General features: G+C 44.7%; 1 protein-coding gene across 2 annotated transcripts in view; it reads right to left on the reverse strand.

Annotated features, from left to right (window-relative positions):
• LOC109879053 (leucine zipper putative tumor suppressor 2 homolog) overlaps positions 1-17,954 on the reverse strand; it is a 78,783-nt gene that overhangs the window by 27,850 nt on the left and 32,979 nt on the right. Inside the window, exon 1 of one of the 2 annotated variants that reach the window (XM_020471241.2) lies at positions 5,087-5,328. The exons of the other annotated variant lie outside the window; for it this stretch is intronic. The gene's annotated coding sequence lies outside the window, so the exon portion shown is untranslated. Of the gene's footprint in view, positions 1-5,086; positions 5,329-17,954 lie in introns of those variants that run through there. 2 annotated transcript variants of the gene reach the window in all.

Genomic DNA, 17,954 nt, shown 5'->3' on the forward strand with positions numbered 1-17,954 from the left:
TAGTCTGGTCTAGTCTGTTCTGTCTGGTGTGTCTTGTCTGGTCTGTATAATTTCTGTCTGGTCTGTTATGTCTGGCCCGTCTGGTCTGTCTGGTCTGTCTCATTTCTGTCTTGTCTGGTCTGGTTTTGTCTGTTTGGGTTGTCTGGTCTGTCTGTCTGGTCTGGTTTGTCTGATCTGGTCTGTCTGTCATTTATGTCTCTGGTCTGGTCTTGTCTGTCTGGTCTGTTCTGCCGGTCTGGTCTGTCTGTTCTGTCTATCTGGTCTGTCTGTCTATGATTTCTGTCTGTCTGGTCTGTCTGTCTGGTCTGTATAATTTCTGGCCTGGTCTGTATGGTCTGTCTGTATCATTTCTGTCTGATCTGGTCTGTCTGTCTGGTCTGGGATTGAGGAGGGAAGGCATTGTGAGGGGAAATTGCTGAGTTTCCTCTTGCCAGTTGTCTTTTCATAATTTTCGGAATTCCAGTGTGAATTTCCAACCACTAATCGTTATTTATCAGTGGCCAGCAATCAGACATAAGGACAGACGTGTTTGTGTGGGGGTTGCAGGTTGCAGTCAGACAGGCAGATATCAGGGATAATATGAATACTGTTAGTGGTGGTGTGTGTGTGTGGAGAGACTCTGCCAGCCTGCTACTGTCCATCAGACGCCACTCCCTAATCAACCCCTTGACACTGCCCCTAGATGCCTATCACTCCTCATTGCTCCGTACAACGGAGAGAATGAGATAGCTGGAGCTGTCATATCTAACTAATGATATCACAGTCCAATGATATCACAGCCCAGAACATCTGATTCAACTCATCATCAACATCTTGATTAGTTGAATCCAGTGTGTTGGTACCTCCTCATCAACATCTTGATTAGTTGAATCCAGTGTGTTGGTACTGGTCTGGAACAAAAGCCTCAGCTACATTGATTGTGTTGTTCTGTTGCTGTAAGCCAATGGGAAAAGTAGCTCACACTGTTGTATACTAGTTGAGGTGATCCCTTATTGTTGGGTTTGTTCACTTTTACAGCCAACCCTGATTAGTCTGACAGCGATTGACGAGGAGCTCAAAGAACGAGAGAGACAAAAGGAACAAAAAGTGAGGGGATAAACAAAACTTCCCTCAAACTCTCCTTCCTTCCTGAGGAGTTGTTTCTATAGTAAGTGGACAGCTATTGTTTAAGAGTTAAAGACGACAAAGACAATGGTGTTTTTTTTGTTTGTTATCTCACTCTTTCATGAACAAGAGGAGGGGGGAGAAAAATAATAGGTAAGCCCAGTAACAGAGCCCTGCATCTGGGAAGAGGATAACTACCATATCCAGGCTTCAGCAGGAGAAACTAGGCCACACTATCACAGAGATTCAAAATGTCTCCTGTTTCTGCACAGCAAAGTCAAGGTTTTCAATAAAGGACTTAAGTGAGAGAGGAGGCTGATGGCTGAGAGAGGAGGCTGATGGCTGAGAGAGGAGGCTGATGGCTGAGAGAGGAGGCTGATGGCTGAGAGAGGAGGCTGATGGCTGAGAGAGGAGGCTGATGGCTGAGAGAGGAGGCTGATGGCTGAGAGAGGAGTCTGATGGCTGAGAGAGGAGGCTGATGGCTGAGAGAGGAGGCTGATGGCTGAGAGAGGAGGCTGATGGCTGAGAGAGGAGGCTGATGGCTGAGAGAGGAGGCTGATGGCTGAGGGTTGTAGCATATGTTGGTTGTTTCTCAGGCAGTTGGTATGTACTATGTTAGTTGTAGATTGGAGCAGCTTTGGTATGTTCTGTGTGAGTTTGTTGCTCAGTCAGAGCCTATTTGATGTCCTGTGTTTCTCAGTGTGTTTGAAATGGTTTATAATATTCTGTTTATTTTTTTCCCAGGGGGTAAGGGGAAGGCACCTAGGGAGTGCTTAGGCAAGAGGCCCGTGGGAATACATATACCTGTAGTATATTCCCTGTCTAGGCACACTAGGTAAGACCTGGGCGGACCACCCCCTGTATTTTGGTTAGGGCACCAGTTGGTGCTAAATTAGGTAAGTAGTGGTTGGGCAGGTAAGGTAGGAGGGGGCTTTGAGATGTACTTTCTTTGCTTTGGTTCCGTCCTGCCCCTTTTCCCCAAATTGACCGTGTGATGGAATAAATTCCTTGTAAACGTTACAATTCTCTCATCCTTACTCGCACCTACAGTCCATACCTTTCCATACCTACCGTCCATACCTTTCACTTCACGGAGAGTGAGTTGTAGCAGGTTGTTACGCACGCCTCTGTAGAGGGAACGCAACACCGAGACAGTAAAACAATCATTCAATTAATCATTAGCAGTTTCCCCGCTGCTGACTTCAAGCAGAATGCATAGTTGGTAAGATCAGACACACACGCACGTGCACATTCGCACACCCACAAACAGGAAGATGTATTCCATACCAGCGTTTACAAGCTGTGCTGCCTCAGTCAAACTGTGCCAGGTAGTGTATAATTCAGGATATCCCATCATAGTCTGAGAGTAGGGGGAAACCACAAGGTGCAGAAAAGTGATTAAATACACACACGAAAAGACACACAGTACTGTCACTTTAACTCTAATTGCCTGAGAGGTGGATGGTAGAGGATGGTGGGTAGGGTGGATGGAAGGCAGCGTGGAAGGATTGGGGGCAGGAGGGATGAGGGTAGGGTGGATAGAGTGAGGGGTGAACAGAGTGGTATGGAAAACACAGCGTGTAGATGGTTGTGAAATCAAATCGTTTCAATCCATGTTGAATTCAGGCTGTATCACAACATGTGGAATGCGTATTCAAACCTTTCTGAATGCACTGTGAAGGCCTGGCACAGGGGTCAACAGAACGAATGGAAAAGAACAGAGAAAATGAGAGAGTCAGAAGGGAGAGGAGGGACAATAGGGAATAGGTCATGAGGGATTTGGAGGTTTCGGGAGGGGAGAAAAAAATAAATGGAGCTATCTCACATCTCCCCGTGGTTAGAGTCAAACAAGTGTGATGACGTGTGAACAAACTTTAACCGACCCTGGCCCCTGTCATCCAACAAGCCTCTCTCTCTCTCTCTCTCTCTCTCTCTCTCTCTCTCTCTCACACACTGAGCGCATGAGTCAACATTGGGTCAATATGGAAAGGGTTTTGAGACCTGCAACATGTGACACACATTTACCTCATCTGTTTTGATCCAAAGTCTGAGGTAATATGAGGTAACCATCCTGTCCATCTCTTTCCTGTCTCCCTAACCCGGTCTCTTGCTTTGTCTATCAATTCCTTTCAATTCAAAGGGCTTTATTGGCATGGGAAACATGTGTTTACATTGCCAAAGCAAGTGAGGTAGATAATATACAAAAATGAAATAAACAATAAATAGATAACAGTAAACATTACACTCTCACAAGTTCCAAAAGAATAAAGACATTTCAAATGTCATATTATGTATTTACACAGTGTTGTAACGATGTGCAAATAGTTAAAGTACAAAAGGGAAAATAAATAAATATGGGTTGTATTTACAATGGTGTGTGTTCTTCACTGGTTGCCCTTTTCTTGTGGCAACAGGTCACAAATCTTGCTGCTGTGATTGCACACTGTGGTATTTCACCCAGTAGATATGGGAGTTAATCAAAATTGGATTTGTTTTCTAATTTTTTGTGTCTCTAATATGGTCAGTCACACAGTACGTTTGGCAGGAGCTGAGGAAGTTCAGTTTCCACCTCATTTTGTGGCCAGTGTGCACATAGCCTGTCTTCTCTTGAGAGCCAGGTCTGCCTACGGCGACCTTTCTCAATAGCAAGGCTATGCTCTATCTCCTTCCTCTCTCTGACACTCTCACCTTATCTCTGCCTGTCTCTCTTTAATCCCTTGTTTCTTTCCATCCTGACATCTTGTCTCACAGATATGCCATCACCCTAATCACAGTTGAACAGGTCTATACAATTACAGTCGATTACATTCACTCACTCCATAATTGTGTAGAATGTCTCAGATCATCAACCTCTGTGGCCTAACAAGAAGCTAGAATATGAGGTTGAGCTGTACTTATATAGCCTAGAATCTGATACAGATTCTATGTTGTTGAAATGAATCAATGGTGAGCTCAGTATTTACATTGGTTTAACCAGGCTACACAAGATAGCTGCAGTGAAAACTCTGCCAAATGTGCTGACAGTGACGCATCATTCATAACAACACAAAGGAGAAATGACAATGTTCCTATGATGAAGAAACTGCTAATTATAGAGAAGACTAAACAAGGACTAGTTCTGTGATCTACTCTCTCATCCAGACACTGTCCGTGTGTGTGTGTGTGTGTGTGGACAGACTGAATAACTCCCTTCTCCCAGCCAGCTGTCAGAGGGGTAATATATGTTATCCAGTTAAAACCTCAGTAACACAGACCACAGATGAATAACCTACAGCCAATAAACAGATTGCTGAAAATCAATAATCCAATACCATCCCCAGTCTCCCGAAATCTGTCTTCTCTCCCAAAAACCCACCTCACCTCCCCCAACTCTAAACCGTTACCCCAAAATCCTGAGCCCCATCTCCCCAAAATCCCCCTTCGCCCCACCTAAACTTTACCCCAAACCCCCCAGTTTAGCCCTTAAACCATCCCAAACACCCACCCTTCACTTAAGACCCACCCACACACACACACCAGAGTTACTATAGAACTGGACCCCAGAATAACACCCAACAACTGACTGGAGGTCTGTTCAGAGTTGTAGTAATTGTGGATCTGTCCCCATACAAACTCCAGTATCAAGTGATCTAGACTCAGCCCGTACTGCCAGCCAGGCTGCAATTGCTGCATTTGGCTGAAACAGCCTGGCTTACTGTGCCATTTCCACAGTAGTTTCCTGTGTTTCTGTTTGAGTAGGATACACACACACACACACCTTCCATTGATAGAACTTCAACAGCAGCTTTACCACACCACCTTGAGTGCCTAAAGTTTCCATAAGGAACTTAGATTCTCTAAACAGAGAAAATATCAAATATTTTCTAAGCACGCACAAAATGAAATGCACGTGAGCACACACACACACACACACACACTTCAGAGTAACTTTGATCATGTGCCATGCTTTGGCTTGCACACACACACAAACACACACACTCACCCCGGTGAAATCGCTGCATCGCTGCCTCCGCTTGTCTCCGTCTCTCCTTAAGAAAATCACTACAGTCCCAGTTCGCTGATTCAAATCCTCCTCTGCTCCTCCCTTGTTCTCCTCTAACTTTCCTTTATTTCATAGACCACTGTGAGGAGTCTTGAAGGGAAGCCCTCTTTCCTTCTCCTCTTCAGTCTTCTCTCTTCCTCTGCTCTGCTCTCCTTCCTTCCCTGCTGTCTTTCTTAGCACCGCCTCCTTCCCATCCCCCCCTCCACTCCCCTCCTCCATTCCACTCCACTCCCCTCCTCCACTCCCCTCCTCCATTCCCCTCCACTCCCCTCCTCCACTCCCCTCCTCCACTCCCCTCCTCCATTCCCCTCCACTCCCCTCCTCCACTCCCCTCCTCCATTCCACTCCCCTCCACTCCCCTCCTCCACTCCCCTCCTCCATTCCACTCCCCTCCACTCCCCTCCACTCCCCTCCTCCACTCCCCTCCTCCACTCCCCTCCACTCCACTCCCCTCCTCCACTCCCCTCCTCCACTCCCCTTCTCCACTCCCCTTCTCCATTCCCCTCCTCCATTCCCCTCCACTCCCCTCCACTCCCCTCCTCCATTCCCCTCCATTCCCCTCCCCTCCTCCACTCCCCTCCTCCATTCCCCTCCACTCCCCTCCTCCACTCCCCTCCTCTCTCTGCTCTCTCACTCTGTTTGTTGGCCCCCCTGCCCCTCCTCCACTCCCCTCCTCTCTCTGCTCTCTCACTCTGTTTGTTGGCCCCCCTGCCCCTCCTCCACTCCCCTCCTCTCTCTGCTCTCACTCTGTTTGTTGGCCCCCCTGCCCCTCCTCCACTCTCTGCTCTCTCACTCTGTTGGCCCCCCTGCCTCTCCTCCACTCCCCTCCTCTCTCTGCTCTCTCACTGTTTGTTGGCCCCCCTGCCCCTCCTCCACTCCCCTCCTCTCTCTGCTCTCTCACTCTGTTGGCCCCCCTGCCCCTCCTCCACTCCCCTCCTCTCTCTGCTCTCTCACTGTTTGTTGGCCCCCCTGCCCCTCCTCCACTCCCCTCCTCTCTCTGCTCTCTCACTCTGTTGGCCCCCCTGCCCCTCCTCCACTCCCCTCCTCTCTCTGCTCTCTCACTGTTTGTTGGCCCCCCTGCCCCTCCTCCACTCCCTTCCTCTCTCTGTTCTCTCACTCTGTTGGCCCCCCTGCCCCTCCTCCACTCCCCTCCTCTCTCTGCTCTCTCACTCTGTTTGTTGGCCCCCCTGCCCCTCTTCCACTCCCCTCCTCTCTGTTGGCCCCCCTGCCCCTCCTCCACTCCCCTCCTCTCTCTGCTCTCTCACTCTGTTTGTTGGCCCCCCTGCCCCTCCTCCACTCCCCTCCTCTCTCTGCTCTCTCACTCTGTTTGTTGGCCCCCCTGCCCCTCCTCCACTCCCCTCCTCTCTCTGCTCTCTCACTCTGTTTGTTGGCCCCCCTGCCCCTCCTCCACTCCCCTCCTCTCTCTGCTCTCTCACACTGTTTGTTGGCCCCCCTGCCTCTCCTCCACTCCCCTCCTCTCTCTGCTCTCTCACTCTGTTGGCCCTCCTCCACTCCCCTCCTCTCTCTGCTCTCTCACACTGTTTGTTGGCCCCCCGCCCCTCCTCCACTCCCCTCGTCTCTCTGCTCTCTCACTCTGTTGGGCCCCCCGCCCCTCTCTCACACACTCAGCTTTCCTCTGTTTCTTTCTTTGCTCTTCTTTCTCTCAATTACATTTTCAATGTAATGTTCCCATCCTTTATTGGCATGGGAAACATATGTTTACGTTGCCAAAGCAAGTGTAATAGATAAAACTAAAGTGATTTAAACAATAAAAAAAATGTACAGTAAACAAACTCACAAAAGTTCCAAAAGAATAAAGACATTTCAAATGTCATATTATGTATTTATAGTGTTGTAACGATGTGCAAATAGGTAAAGTACAAAAGCTAAAATAAATAAATGGTGTTCTTCACTGGTTGCCCTTTTCTTGTGGCAACAGGTCACAAATCTTGCTGCTGTGATTGCACAATGTGGTATTTCACCCAGTAGATATGGGAGTTTATCAAGTTGGATTTGTTTTCGAATTCTTTGTCTCTAACACGGTCACACATTTGGCAGGAGGTTAGGAAGTGCAGCTCAGTTTCCACCTCATATTGTGGGCAGTGAGCACATAGCCTGTCTTCTCTTGAGAGCCAGGTCTGCCTACGGCAACCTTTCTCAATAGCAAGGCTATGCTCACTGAGTCAAAGTGTTCCTTAATTTTGGGTCAGTCACAGTAGTCAGGTATTCTGCCACTGTGTGCTCTCTGTTTCGGGCCAAATTACATTCTAGTTTGCTCTGTTTTATGTAATTTTTTTCCCCAATGTGTCAAGTAAATACATTTTAGTTTTCTCATGATTTGATTGGGTCTAATTGTGTTGCTGTCCTCGGGCTCGGTGGGGTCTAATTGTGTTGCTGTCCTGGGGCTCGGTGGGGTCTAATTGTGTTGCTGTCCTGGGGCTCTGTGGGGTCTAATTGTGTTGCTGTCCTGGGGCTCTGTGGGGTCTAATTGTGTTGCTGTCCTGGGGCTCTGTGGGGTCTAATTGTGTTGCTGTCCTGGGGCTCTGTGGGGTCTAATTGTGTTGCTGTCCTGGGGCTCTGTGGGGTCTAATTGTGTTGCTGTCCTGGGGCTCTGTGGGGTCTAATTGTGTTGCTGTCCTGGGGCTCTGTGGGGTCTAATTGTGTTGCTGTCCTGGGGCTCTGTGGGGTCTAATTGTGTTGCTGTCCTGGGGCTCTGTGGCGTCTAATTGTGTTGCTGTCCTGGGGCTCTGTTTGTGAACAGAGCCCCAGGACCAGCTTGCTTAGGGGACTCTTCTCCAGGTTCATCTCTCTGTAGGTGATGGCTTTGTTATGGAAGGTTTTGAAATTGCTTCCTTTTAGGTGGTTGTAGAATTTAACTGCTATTTTCAGGATTTTGATAATTAGTGGGTATCGGCCTAATTCTGCTCTGCATGCATTGTTTGATGTTTTACGTTGTACCCTGAGGATATTTTAGCAGAATCCTACATGCAGAGTCTCAATTTGGTGATTGTCCCATTTTGTGGAATCTTGGTTGGTGAGCGGACCCCAGACCTCACAACCATAAAGGGCAATGGGTTCTGTAACTGATTCAAGTATTTTTAGCTAGCTCCAAATTGGTATGTCAAATTTTGTGTTGCTTTTAATGGCAAAGAAGGCCCTTGTCTCTAAGATCGTTCACAGCTTTGTGGAAGTTACTGTGGTGTTGATGTTTAGGCCGAGGTATGTCTACGTTTTTGTGTGCTCGAGGTCAAAGGTGTCTAGATGAAATTCGTATTTGTGGTCGTGGCAGCTGGACCTTTTCAGAACACCATTATTTTGTCTTACTGAGATTTACCAAACGACCATGTGGAAAGAAATTCGTTTTTTTGGTTTGTCAATTAGGGTGTGTGCAGGGTGAATACATGGTATGTTGTATGGTCATTTGTTAAAAAGACAATTCGACATTTGCTCAGTACATTGTTTTTCCTGAGGAAATGCACGAGTCTGCTGTTAATGATAATGCAGAGGACTTTCCCAAGGTGGCTGTTGGCGCATATCCCACGGTAGTTATTGGGGTCAAATTTGTCACATTTTTGGTGGATTGGGGTTATCAGTCCTTGGTTCTAAATATTAGGGAAGATGCCAGAGCTGAGGGTGATGTTAAAGAGTTTAAGTACAGCCAATTGGAATTTGTGGTCTGTATATTTGATCATTTCATGTAGGATACCATCAACACCACAGGCCTTTTTGGGTTGGAGGGCTTTTATTTTGTCCTGTAGTTCATTCAATGGGTTCTGGTGGTCTTTAATAACTGTTCTAAGATTTGTATTTTATCATGTTTTTGCTGTTTGTTCTTTGTTATAGAGCCACAAAGATTGGAGAAGTGGTTTATCCACACATCTCTGTTTCGGATAGGTAACTCTTCATTTTGTTGCTTGTTTAGTGTTTTCCAATGTTCCCAGAAGTGGATATATTCTATGGATTCTTTAATTACATTGAGCTGATTTCTGATGTGATGTTCCTTTTTCCATAGTGTATTGTTTTTGTGATTCACCATAACCTGAGTCTACGCCTTCACTTTCTGGGTCTCTATGTTTTTGGTTGGATAGGTTTCTCAATTTCTTTTAGGTTTTTGCATTCTTCATCAAACAATTTGTCATTGTTGTTCATTTTCTTCTCTCTGTCTCTTGTTCTACCTCTGACTGTCTCAAACCTTTATTTTGGGGGTGAACTACTCTATCTGTTGAACCAGCTTTAATAACCCCTTCAGTCCCTGATGAGAAACCCTGTCCCAGTCAAAGGCTGTGTTGGTAACTGAATTATCACAGTGAACTCTCTATACACTCATCCTCATATGATGGTCCTGCAGATCTGGGGGACTAGATGGAATTGATGTTAATATTCATGAATGTACCATCGGCCTACTGAAATAAATCCTAAACCTTCATTCAGATATCAAAATCACTTCTCCCTTCTCATGTCATTTTCCATTTGATCCTCTCTCTCTGTGTGCATGTGTTTGTGAGATGTGTGTGGGACTACCTCTCCAGCAGCTGCCCTGCATAGTAAATAATAACACGGACTGTTTTCATTATCAAACAGGCTCTAAATTTAGGAATTACAGTGAGAGAGACAGAGAGGGAGGGAAAAGGACAGGGAGAGAGAGGGAGGGAAAAGGACAGGGAGAGAGAGGGAGGGAAAAGGACAGGGAGAGAGAGGGAGGGAAAAGGACAGGGAGAGAGAGGGAGGGAAAAGGACAGGGAGAGAGAGGGAGGGAAAAGGACAGGGAGAGAGAGGGAGGGAAAAGGACAGGGAGAGAGAGGGAGGGAAAAGGACAGGGAGAGAGAGGGAGGGAAAAGGACAGAGGGAGAGATGGAGGGAGAGAGAGGGAGGGAAAAGGACAGAGGGAGGGAGGGAGGGAGAGAGAGGGAGGGAAAAGGACAGAGGGAGGGAGGGAGAGAGGGAGGGAAAAGGACAGGGAGAGATGGAGGGAGAGAGGGAGGGAAAAGGACAGAGGGAGAGAGAGGGAGGGAAAAGGACAGAGGGAGAGATGGAGGGAGAGAGAGGGAGGGAAAAGGACAGAGGGAGAGATGGAGGGAGGGAAAAGGACAGAGGGAGAGATGGAGGGAGAGAGGGAGGGAAAAGGACAGAGGGAGAGATGGATGGAGGGAGAGAGAGGGAGGGAAAAGGACAGAGGGAGAGATGGATGGAGGGAGAGAGAGGGAGGGAAAAGGACAGAGGGAGAGATGGATGGAGGGAGAGAGAGGGAGGGAAAAGGACAGAGGGAGAGATGGAGAGAGAGGGAGGGAAAAGGACAGAGGGAGAGATGGAGAGAGAGAGGGAGGGAAAAGGACAGAGGGAGAGATGGAGAGAGAGAGGGAGGGAAAAGGACAGAGGGAGAGATGGAGAGAGAGAGGGAGGGAAAAGGACAGAGAGAGAGCTAGAGATGTGACCTTGATTAACCCTGAGGGAGGGGAGCAGAGTTACATCACACACACACACACACACACACACACACAGCTGTGTATAATTGTCCATCTGCACAGAATTAGAGCACACCGACTGCATGAGTGGACATTTTAGTATAGTGTGCGTCTGTGTGTTCAGCACTGGCCTCTATGAACCAAACCAGTCTAGTGTTATTGCTTTGTGAGCTGCCATGGAAAAGAAATACGAGAATTGAGTGAACGCTGTAGAGAGTGATGGACACAGAGAGGAAAAGAGTGGGAGAGAGACGTATACTGACTAGAATGTGCCTGTCTAATGAAGTTCCTCCATCCCACCATTACTTATCTTGTTGTATCCCTTTGTCTCTTCATCCCATTTTGTCTCTCCTGCTCTGTCCTTCTCCTTCCGGCCAGCAACCGTTCCTTTCCCTTTCTACCTGATAAAGGTATTGGTAACAGGAAGCGGATAAGGTATTGGTAACAGGGAGGGAGTGAGGTGGGTGTGAGTGCTGAACTAACCTCAATGCTGTGACTTGGCACATTCCTACTGCTAGCATAAGCAACCTCTCAGCGCTAAAAATAGGACACAAGATGGAAAGTTGTGGTCAATGTATCTGGCGTGTATGTGTGTGTATGTGTCACAGGGAGTTTCCATCTTAGCAGGTAATAACCACATCAATAAGAAAAGAAAGGAAGAGAGAAGTGATGAGAGGAAGGAGGTGAAGGGGTGAGAGATGTAGCAAGAGAGATGTAGCAAGAGAGATGTAGCAAGAGAGAAGGAGAGAGATGTAGCAAGAGATGTAGCAAGAGAGATGGAGAGAAAAAGGTGTGAGAGATGTTTAATGTTTACTGTTAATTTGTATTGTTTATTTCACTTTATATATTATCTACCTCACTTGCTTTGGCAATGTTAACACATGTTTCCCATGCCAATAAAGCCCTTGAATTGAAATGGAGAAAGAGGGTGAGAGAGGGTGAGAGAGGGTGAGAGAGGGAGAGAAAGCGAGGGAGAGTAAAAGGTGTGAGAGAGAGAAAGAGAGAGGGGGAGAGAGAGGGAAAAAGAGGCCCAGTGTTGGCCAGAACAATAGAAGGAAGCATGTTGCAAATCACTCAGACACACAACTCTACATTATAACTGGATGTAAGAGACAGAGCTAAGACCTAACACGTGTCCATACACGCACACACGCATCAATCTGTCCAGTAAATCTCTTTTGGTGAATGGTGTTCTTACTCTACCAATTAACTCCATTAAGTCCCAGCAGGGCACTCCCCTCTCCATCATCATTCTCCTTTTCCCTCTCTGTGTATCTCCCTCTTCTACTTTTGTCCTTTTCCACAAGAGAGAAAAAGATGGATCAGAGAGAGAGAGAGAGAGAGAGCGAGAGAATTTGACTCCAATAACTACTGTGGGATATGCGTCAGAAACCTTGGGAAAATCCTCTGCATTAACAGCAGACTTGTATATTTCCACAGTGAAAACAATGTACTGAGCAAATATCAAATAGGCTTTTTACCAAATTACTGTGTGGCAGAACACGTATTCACCCTGGACATCCTAATTGACAAACAAACCAAAACAAATGCAAAGTCTTCTCATACTTTGTTGATTTCAAAAAAGCTTTTGACTCAATTTGGCATGAGGGTCTGCTACACAAATTGGTGGGAAATGGTGTTGGGGGAAAAACATACAACATTATAAAATCAATGTACACAAACAACACTAGGCAGTGTCAGAGGAAGACCCCCCAAAATTGTTAAACTCCAGTCACCCAAGTCATAGACTGTTATCTTTGCAACCGCACGACAAGCGGTACCGGAGCGCCAAGTCTATGTCAAAAAGGATTCTTAACAGCTGTTCACGTTCATCATAACGAGGAGACCAAGGCACAGCGTGATTGGAATACATTCTTCCCTTTATTAAACAAAGAACACTTTAACTAACGTGAAGCATGTCAGCACTAGTTGTTTATAGCAACTACACATACAATAACCAACAAAACCAAAATGGAAGATGGCAACCTAAATAGGATCCCCAATCTGAGACAACGATAAACAGCTGCCTCTGATTGGGAACCAATTCAGGCCACCATAGACCTACATATACCAAGACAAACCAAAACCCCATAGATATACAAAACTCCTAGACAAGACAAACCCACATACCACCCTCGTCACACCCTGACCTAACCAACATAATACAGAAAACAAAGATAACTAAGGTCAGGGCGTGACACAGCTTCTACCTCCAAGCCATTAGACTGCTGAATAACTAATCAACTGGCAACCCGGACAATTTGCATTGACCCCCCCCTTTGTTTTTACACTGCTGCTACTCACTGTTGATTATCTATGCATAGTCACTTTACCCCTGCCTACATGTACAAATTACCTCGACTAACCTGTACCCCCGCACTCTGACTCGGTACCGGTACCCCCTGTATATAGCCTCATTATTGTTATTTTATTGTGTTACTTAAGTTTATTTAGTAAATATAACTCTATTTTCTTAACTGCATTATTGGTTAAGGGCTTGTAAGTAAGCATTCCACAGTAAGGTCTACTACACCTGTTGTATTCGGCATTCCACAGTAAGGTCTACTACACCTGTTGTATTCGGCATTCCACAGTAAGGTCTACTACACCTGTTGTATTCGGCATTCCACAGTAAGGTCTACTACACCTGTTGTATTCGGCATTTCACAGTAAGGTCTACTACACCTGTTGTATTCAGCGCATGTGACAAATACAACTTGATTTGATTTGGTGATTTGACTTGAACAAGTGTTAAATCGGTTAAATCGCAGTAAGAGAAAAATAATGGTGTTCCAAAAAAGGTCCAGTCACCAGGACCTAGACACGGTTGCCCTTGAGCACACAAACTATACATACCTCGGCCTAAACATCAGAGCCACAGGTAACTTCCACAAAGCTGTGGACGATCTGAGAGACAAGGCAAGAAGGGCCTTCTATGCCATCAAAAGGAACATAAAATTTGACATATCAATTAGGATCCGGCTAAAAATACTTGAATCAGTTATAGAACCCATTGCCCTTTATGGTTGTGAGGTCTGGGGTCCGCTCACCAACCAAGAATTCACAAAATGGGACAAACACCAAATTGAGACTCTGCATGCAGAATTCTGCAAAAAAAAGAGAGAGAGGGATATATAGAGAGAGCGATGTAGAGAGAGTGATGAAACAAAAACAGAGCAAACTAGAATGCTATTTGGCCCTACACAGAGACTACACAGCGGCAGAATACCTGACCACTGTGACTGACTCAAAATTAAGGAAAGCTTTGACTATGTACAGACTCAGTGAGCATAGCCTTGCTATTGAGAAAGGCCGCCGTAGGCAGACATGGCTCTCAAGAGAAGACAGGCTATGTGCTCACTGCCCACAAAATGGAGGTGGAAACTGAGCTGCACTTCCTAACCTCCTGCCCAATGTATGACCATATTAGAGAGACATATTTCCCTCAGATTACACAGATCCACAAATAATTCGAAAGCAAATCCAATTTTGATAAACTCCCATATCTACTGGGTGAAATTTCAGTGTGCCATCACAGCAGCAAGATTTGACCTGTTGCCACGAGAAAAGGGCAACCAGTGAAGAACACACACCATTGTAAATAGAACCCATATTTATGCTTATTTATTTTATCTTGTGTCCTTTAACCATTTGTACATTGTTAAAACACTGTATATATATAATATGACATTTGTAATGTCTTTATTGTTTTGAAACTTCTGTATGTGTGATGTTGACTGTTAATTTTGATTGTTTATTTCACTTTATATATTCACTTTATATATTATCTACCTCACTTGCTTTGGCAATGTTAACACATGTTTCCCATGCCAATAAAGCCCTTGAATTGAATTGAATTGTAGAGAGAGGGATGTAGAGAGAGGGATGTAGAGAGAGGGATAGATATATATATATATATATATATATATATATATGAGAGAGAGATAAAGAGATTTAGAGAGATCTAGAGAGCGAGATAATATATAGATATATATATATATCTATCTATCGAGAGAGATTTAGAGCGAGATGGATATAGAGAGAAATATATATATTTCTCTCTCTATATATATATATGAGAGTGATATAGAGATGTATATAAAGAGATAGATATATATATATATATATATATAAAGTCATATAGAGATGAATTTATTTAATGAATTTATGAAAACCTTGTGAAGACTTACAGAAAATGTTTGACCTCTGTCATTGCCAACAAAGGGTAAAAAACAAAGTATTGAGAAACTTTTGTTATTGACCAAATACTTATTTTCCACCATAATTTGCTAATAAATTCATAAAAAATCCTACAATGTGATTTTCTGGATTTCTGTCATAGTTGAAGTGTACCTATGATGCAAATTACAGGCCTCTCATCTTTTTAAGTGGGAGAACTTGCACAATTGGTGGCTGACTAAATACTTTATTGCCCCCATACTTATGTTATTGCATGACATAAGTATTTGATCACCTACCAACCAGTAAGAGTGGCATGTGGTTTGATGACACATATTGAGATTTTTGGTCTAAACTCCACTCGCCGTGTTTGGAGGAAGAAGAAGGATGAGTACAACCCCAAGAACACCATCCCAACCGTGAAGCATGGAGGTGGAAACATCATTCTTTGGTGATGCTTTTCTGCAAAGGGGACAGGACAACTGCACCGTATTGATGGGAGGATGGATGGGGCCATGTATCGTGAGATCTTGGCTAACAACCTCCTTCCCTCAGTAAGAGCATTGAAGATGGGTCGTGGTTGGGTCTTCCAGCATGACAACGACCCGAAACACACAGCCAGCGCAACTAAGGAGTGGCTCCGTAAGAAGCATCTCAAGGTCCTGGAGTGGCCTAGCCAGTCTCCAGACCTGAACCCAATAGAACATCTTTGGAGGGAGCTGAAAGTCCGTATTGCCCAGCGACAGCCCCGAAACCTGAAGGATCTGGAGAAGGTCTGTATGGAGGAGTGGGCCAAAATCCCTGCTGCAGTGTGTGCAAACCTGGTCTAGAACTACAGGAAACGTATGATCTGTATAATTGCAAACAAAGGTTTCTGTACCAAATATTAAATTCTGCTTTTCTGATGTATTAATTACTTAAAAATCATACAATGTGATTTTCTGGATTTTTGTTTTAGATACCTAAAAATTACAGACCTCTACATGCTTTTTAAGTAGGAAAACCTGCAAAATCGGCAGTGTATCAAATACTTGTTCTCCCCACTGTATAGATATATAGAGAGAGATAGTCACAGAGAAAGATATATATATATATATATGAGAGATCTAGAGAAATAGATAGTCAACTCTCTCTCTCAAATATATATATATATAAGTGGGGGAAGGGAACAGCTGGGCTGGGGAGAGGCGATGAGAGAGATGGAAGGGAGGTACGGAGGGGAGAGAGAGGCTAAACCTGGTAATGTAGACAGAGGTAAGAGGAAAGGACAGCAGCTGTGTAGACCACCATACAGTTGAAAGTGCAACAAGCAGAGCCCTCCATGGGAGCTGGCAATAAGACACAGTGTTCTCTTTTTAAAATGCTGAGTACACATTCATCGATGTGCACAAACTTGAATTGTCAGAGTCGATCTAAAAGATAGCGAAGGAGTCAGGTGCAGGACACAGATAAAAGTAACAATCACTGATTTACTCAATCCAAAACGTAACAAAATCCCGTTCCAAACAAGGACAAAACAGGACTCAAAATACAACACACCGGAATACACGAAAGACAATCATGCACAAAACAGAAAGGGAAACCAGAGGGTTAAATAAGGAACATAATTATGAGATGGGAACCAGGTGTGTAAACAGACAAAACAAAAGGAACAATGAAACATGGATGGGTGGCGGCTAGAAAGCCGGTGACGTCGACCGCCGAATGCCGCACGAACAAGGAGAGGGAACAACTTCGGTGGAAGTCGTGACATGAATGTAAACCCTTATTCTTCATCCCTGGGTCCTTCCGCTGTCAGTTTCAGCCCAGCGGCCGACACACACACTCAGAACATTCAACAATGTCCCGGGCCTCCCAGAGACAGAGCGAGAGATGGAGAGAGAGAGAGATCTTCTGCGCAGATTTTGTCAGACTTGGGTTATGTTCAAAAATACAAACAGACCGCATGGAGCCCCAGGACAGCAACACAATTAGACCCAACCAAGTCATGAGAGAACCAAAAGGCACAATGGAAAGAAACAACTACTGAGCAAACTGGAATGCTATTTGGCCCTAACAGAGAGTACACAGTGGCAGAATACCTGACCACTGTGACTGACCTAAAATTAAGAAAATCCTTGACTATGTACAGACTCAGTGAGCATAGCCTTGCTATTGAGAGAGGCTGCCGTGGGCAGACCTGGCTCTCAAGAGAAGACCGGCTATGTGTATACTTCACACATAATGAGGTGGAAACTGAGCTGCACTTCCTGCCAAATGTATGACCATAGAGACATATTTCCTCTCAGATTACACAGAATATTGAAAATAAATCAAACATCGATAAACTCCAGTGGTAAATAAGTAAAAATACTTAAAAGTACTACTTAAGTCATTTTTTGGGTATCTGTACTTTACTTTAAAATGTATATTTTTGGACAACTTTTACTTCACTACATTCCTAAAGAAAATATTGTACTTTTTACTCCATACATTTTCCTTGACACCCAAAAGAACTCGTTACATTTTGCTTAGCAGGAAAGGAAATGGTCCATTTCACACACTTATCAAGAGAACATCCTTGGTCATCCGTACTGCCTCTGATCTGGCTGACTCACTAAACAGAGAACATCCCTGGTCCTCCTTACTGCCTCTGATCTGGCTGACTCACTAAACAGAGAACATCCCTGGTCCTCCTTACTGCCTCTGATCTGGAGGACTCACTAAACAGAGAACATCCTTGGTCATCCATACTGCCTCTGATCTGGCTGACTCACTAAACAGAGAACATCCCTGGTCCTCCTTACTGCCTCTGATCTGGAGGACTCACTAAACATAAATGCTTCGTTTGTAAATTAAAAAAAAATTTTTAAAATTTTTTTTTTTTAAATGGTGCCATCTGGTTTGAAATGATTTATACTTTTACTTTTGATACTTAAGTATATTTTTGCAATTACATTTACTTTTGATACTTAAGTATATTTAAAACCAAATACTTTTAGACCTTTACTCAAGTAGTATTTTACTGGCTGACTTTCACTTTTACTTGAATAATTTTCTATTAAGGTATCTATATTTTATTCAAGTATTACAATTGGGTACTTTTTCGGCAATGATAAACTCCCATTTGTTAGGCGAAATACCACAATGTGCAATCACAGCAGTAAGATTTGTGGCCCGTTGCCATG

This window comes from Oncorhynchus kisutch, linkage group LG4 (genome assembly GCF_002021735.2).
Source record: "Oncorhynchus kisutch isolate 150728-3 linkage group LG4, Okis_V2, whole genome shotgun sequence".
NCBI classification, from domain to species: domain Eukaryota; kingdom Metazoa; phylum Chordata; class Actinopteri; order Salmoniformes; family Salmonidae; genus Oncorhynchus; species Oncorhynchus kisutch.